The sequence below is a fragment of the Atta cephalotes genome (genome assembly GCF_000143395.1).
Source record: "Atta cephalotes unplaced genomic scaffold scaffold00007, whole genome shotgun sequence".
NCBI lineage: Eukaryota > Metazoa > Arthropoda > Insecta > Hymenoptera > Formicidae > Atta > Atta cephalotes.
The window spans coordinates 7,158,348-7,164,154 of record NW_012130071.1 but is presented as its reverse complement, the minus strand read 5'-3'; positions in this window follow the sequence as shown (position 1 = coordinate 7,164,154).

The following is a 5,807-nucleotide window of genomic DNA, read 5'->3' as shown; positions in this document are numbered from 1 at the left end:
CAATTGTTTGGTGCAATTGTTTTCTATAAAAATTCTGCATTGCAAAAATATATTTTCGCGTGGAAAGTTGTGTGATATATTGAAAATAATAAAATTCTGAAAATGAGTTTTATGTAAATATATCTCGAAAATCATATGCGACCGCCAACTAATTTTTAAGGAAAGATTGATTAATACTCTCATACTCTGTATAACATATATCAATATCAAGGTCATCGAAAAGTTGTTCTTTAATGAAAAGAAATATTTTAGGTATACAATTTTTGATTACGTCACATTCCTGTGATGAAAAATTTCTGTGATAAAGTCTAACCTAGACTACGTGAATAATTCAGATTTAAAAAAAAACAAAATAAAACCTTTTTTACTTATATAAAGATGATTTTATGATATTTATACAGAATATGATATTTATACGTTCATATATATGTATCTACATCTATTCAATAAGAGCGTGACAGACATAACTTTCGACATATGTACATTTTTCGATATACGTATGCTCCGTAACTCAAGATCAATAATATAAATTTATATCGCTTTTTGACCTGTTAATGAACACCTTTTTTCCAACCTTTCTCGAGATTTTTTAACGTTCGGATATAGAAAAACTTCTTTTAGCGTACGCGGAAGTTATTATTAAAAATATATCGTTTTTTAGAAAAAACTAAATACTAACTAAAAAGATTCTCTGCATAATGTCATAAATAAAGATCCCTTTTATTTACGTGTTTAAAAATTGATTTTGACGTAATGACTTCTAAATAAAAGTTTATCTGATTTACGTTCTTATAATTAAATCAATGTGTCGTTTTGATAGAAAATATATTGATAGAAAAAAAAATTGATAGAAAATATATTTCGAAGAATTAATAATATTTGATACAGAAGTACTATAGTATCAATTTAATTTATAGAGTACAGATATAATTTTTTAATATTTTATAATAAATGTCATTCGATAAATGTCATTCTACATAATATGTAATTCATAAAATATGACACATCTGTAAAAAATTCCATTATGAAAAATATTTTTTTAGATATATAATAAGATAATTCTAATCATTATAATAGCATTGTTACTGCATTCTCCTCAATATATTAACAATATATTAACAAATTACTTTACTTTCACCTTATACTTTCCATGTTACTGTTTATATTTTTCAAAACAAAAGTTTTCAAATATATTATTAAAAAATTAAATTTAACTTATTATATTTTAATAAATTGCCCAAATTAATTTATAATTATGTTTAACTGTACAATAAGCGTAAAATAAATAAAGATTGTACTAAAAGATATAAAGAGCTAACAATACTAACTCACTAAATTATAGCCAAAAATGTACTTTAAAATTATACGTTATAATTATCTATAATATATGTATTGTATACAAGGTGGAAAATAAAATTAATTGTAATTATGATTAATGGATCTAGTAATTTAAATATTATTTACGCAAATATTGTGTACTTTCTGCATTGTGCATGTATACAAAGATTGATATATTACGTACTGAAACAATTACATATAATTATATAACGTTATATCTTAAAGGTGATAAACGACGATTGAACAATTTATTATTTACCTTAAAACTAACGAATAATCTCTGAAATATATCTCATTCTCTATATCCTAATTCATCGTTGTGTGTTATTATAATACTTTCAAAAGTTATTGATTCATATGAATATTATATATTTTAATTTTAAATTACTGTTTATTTTAAAATTATTGTATGTTTAATTATTGCTAAAGAAGGATCTGTGATCTCGAAACGTTAATTCTTGTTTCTTGATATTTATAATAAATAGGATTGGGGAATATTTTCTTTACATTTCTGTAACACCGATCGAAGAACGCTATGGTTACTTCACTACTAACAAATGGTTTCATATCTTTGCTGTACGCAGCACGTTTGCAGTTTTTAATTGAAACTCATCGAGTCTAGATAACACGTGGATCAATTTACACACCTATTACGAATAAATTGATAATTTGAAAATTACATTTAAAATAAAAACTTTCACAACCTCATCTATATTAATTCTGAAGTATACTGATGAATAACATTTGACTGCAAATTATAATAGATTGTTATTTTCCCAAGAATTTGTGCTAATCGTGTTCAATTCGACAATTCAAAAATATATCAAGGAAACATAATGTGGAACCGATGTTGGCTGTTCCACGCCACGGACTTTCAATCTTTAATGTATCCCTGTTTCACTTTTTGCCGTATTCTCGGAATATTTCCGTACAAGATCAATGCTTCGACTTTTGAGATTTCAAAACGGTACTTTATCCTGTTGACCATCATTATCTGCGCTTGCGGCATTTGTGATCTACTAATTATTCACGATATTTTTAAAGCTAATTTATTCGATACAACTAAAACTCTTAAATTTGTCTGTTACTATGTGTGCAATGGTTTCATAATGCTCATCACACACATCTTAAGCGGTCCGCGAATGCGCCTATTACAGACTATTTTGAAAATATCTTCGACATTACCTCCAGAATGTTATCAAAAATTATCCAAATTAATTCATATCAAGGATATCTTTGGTATTATATTGTCAATCATGCAAATAAGCATTTATTCTTTTAGAAATCACATGTTTAAACTAAATTATAAGGATGTCCTCATTGTAGTGTTCATTGGATATTTAACTGTGCTGGAATTTGAGATAAATATGTTATATATAAATTGTGTATGTGTGTTAAAAGCATGTTTTAAGAGACTTAACGAAAATATGGTACATTTACAAAAACTCGTAGTAAAACCATGTGTACCTAGGCTGATCTATCACATACAGAGAAATCAACTTTTTTTAATACAACTCAAAATTCTGCAAAAGCAGCATCTAATGATTAGTGACACAGTGCAAAAGTTGAATTTAATCTTCAGTCTGCAACTTCATGCTACTATAATCATGACCTTTTGTGGAATCGTTTTTGAAGTTTATTATCATACAGTGCGTTGGCAAAATGGAATACACTTTACTTTTGATATGCACTTTCTTGATGTTTTATTATCGATGATATTTTATATTCTAAAAATAATCCTAATTATATGGGCCTGTGAGACTGGCAAGAATCAGGCTCAAGAAATCAACACAATCATTCATGATGTACTGAATAGCACCAGCAATGCCCAAATTAAGAACGAGGTAATAAAAATTTAATGTATGTATATATATTTTTTTCTAAAAATCTTAAAGTAATTTTTTAAAACGTTAAATTTATTAAGATATGATTATATATTTTTCAATTCCACATTTTTCTTTTTGTATTTAATTACATTGACATCTAATATTATAGTTGCAGCTATTTTCTTTACAAATACTACATTGCAAAAATATATTTTCAACAAAAGGTCTCACTGTAGATGCAACGCTTCTTGTAACAGTAAGTAATCAATTATTTACTTTAATTAAAAAATATATATTGTTCATATATACATTGTATGTATTTAAATGTATGTTCATATATTCATATATACATTCATAATATGTATTTTATTGCAGATGATGGGTGGCATCATGTCGTATATATTAATTTTGATACAATTTTTGATCACATCACATTCTTGCGATGGTATGAATATTACAAATAATTCGGTTATAAAATAAGATATATAATAAAAAAACATAGATAGTGTTTTATACTCAGTGTTTTATACTTGTGTATGTATACATATATATGTATACATATTTATAATTATTCGTATATGAATATATGCGTATATATAGTATAAATACGCGTAGAAATAAAAATAAAATAATAAAAATAAAATAAATAAAATCTATGCTTATATTAATATTATATTAAGTTGAAAATAAATCAATTCAGTGTGCGTCATTGTATTTATGCATATAAAAGAAACTGTCATTCTGCATTAAAATCTACGAATTACGACAAACTTGTTAAGAATTTCATTATCGAAAATGTTTTCATGTTTTAAAATTACTGTAGCAATTATGGCACTATGCAAAATCCTGTATACAAATATTATTTAGGTGTAGTAAAAAGAAATCCAATATTTTTCCATTCAATTTCATGTAAAAATAATGGATTTCTTTTTACTACACCTAATATAAAATATGGAAAATAAAATTAATTGTCATTATAATCATTATTAACGGATATAATAATTTAAAAATTATTTGATCTATGTGCACTTCTTCTATATGCTAAAGTTGATTGTATATAATCAATACAATTACATAATCATATTATACAATACGTTGCAAGGATAATAAATGGCGACAGAAAAATGTTATTATTTACTTCAAAACTAAATCATCCTTGAGACATGTCTTGTTACTGTATAGATACAGAAATTTTTCGCTTTTAAAAGAGAGGTTGTGATAAATGTCATTTTGGCATCCTCCACAAATTCAAATAAAATTAAGGAGAAAATATATCTCCATATCAATTGTTAAATTCCTTATAAATCATTCAAGTTCAAAATGTAATGTTTCATAAGAGACGAGGTTCAGAATCATATTCTTCTAGGGAATTATGAAGCTGATATGAATTTAGCAATGAGGGACAAAAATGATCGCATCCGCTTCTTTAAATTAAGTAAATATAAATCAACAACAAAAAATAGTACTTGTTAGAATGTATTAGCATTTATAATCTTGCTTGAATATAGCAAAAATCATTTAATTGTAACGACAGAAAGATAATAAATGAATATAGTACAATAGCAAGATAATAACAACGTAAGTTGAAAAACTTTGCAGATAATTTTACACAATTCATGGTAAAAATTCAAAATTTATACTACACGGATTGATGAAAGTTAATTATGATTATTATGTCTTAACTCTACTTGACTCGAATTTAGAAATGCGCGATGTTGCTTTGACCAAAAAAGATTATTATGAATCTTGATTCGCATGCATTTAATAAATTTAAATTAATAATTTTTTGATACAGGTTAAATACCAGAGATTTCAAACAATATGAAAAATACTACTAGTATCGGTATTACATAAATTAGGAACTAAAAACCGAAATACTCTTTTATTATCAACTATATACCAGTATTAATTATATTATATCAACTATGCATCAACTCTATTCAATTTAATAGCGGTATATAAAAAATAAATTGATTAGCAATTTAACAATTTGCTTGTTCCATTTTAGAATGATTTTAATAATGAATGATATATTAGTGATATATTAGTATCTGTCAACAATTAATTCTTATTGCGAAAAATACCTCGGTCATGAGTCGAACCTGGATCTTTTGCATTCCGTGCGAGAGCCTTAAACTTTTAGATTGAGTGAGAACATAGTAATATTTTTCTTAATAATTGGCATATATTTTTCATACAAACATCGCAAGAGTTAGAAATGACGATCGAAGAACACCATGGTTACATCCTTACTAACAAAGACTTTTTCAATTTTGCCTCCTTATACGTAGCATTTGCTGACAGTTTTAAGTTAAAACTCATCGAGTGTATAAAATAAAAAATTCACATAGTTAATACAGGCATTGCAGAGAGTCAAATAGATAGATAGATAGATAGATAGATAGATAGATAGATAGATAGATAGATAGATAGATAGATAGATAGATAGATAGATAGATAGATAGATAGATAGAGAGAGAGAGAGAGAGAGAGAGAGANAGAGAGAGAGAGAGAGAGAGAGAGAGAGAGAGAGAGAGAGAGAGAGACGTAACTATATATATATATATATATATATATATAGTAGTAGTAGTATATAGTATATATATATATATATATATATAATATATATATATATATATATAT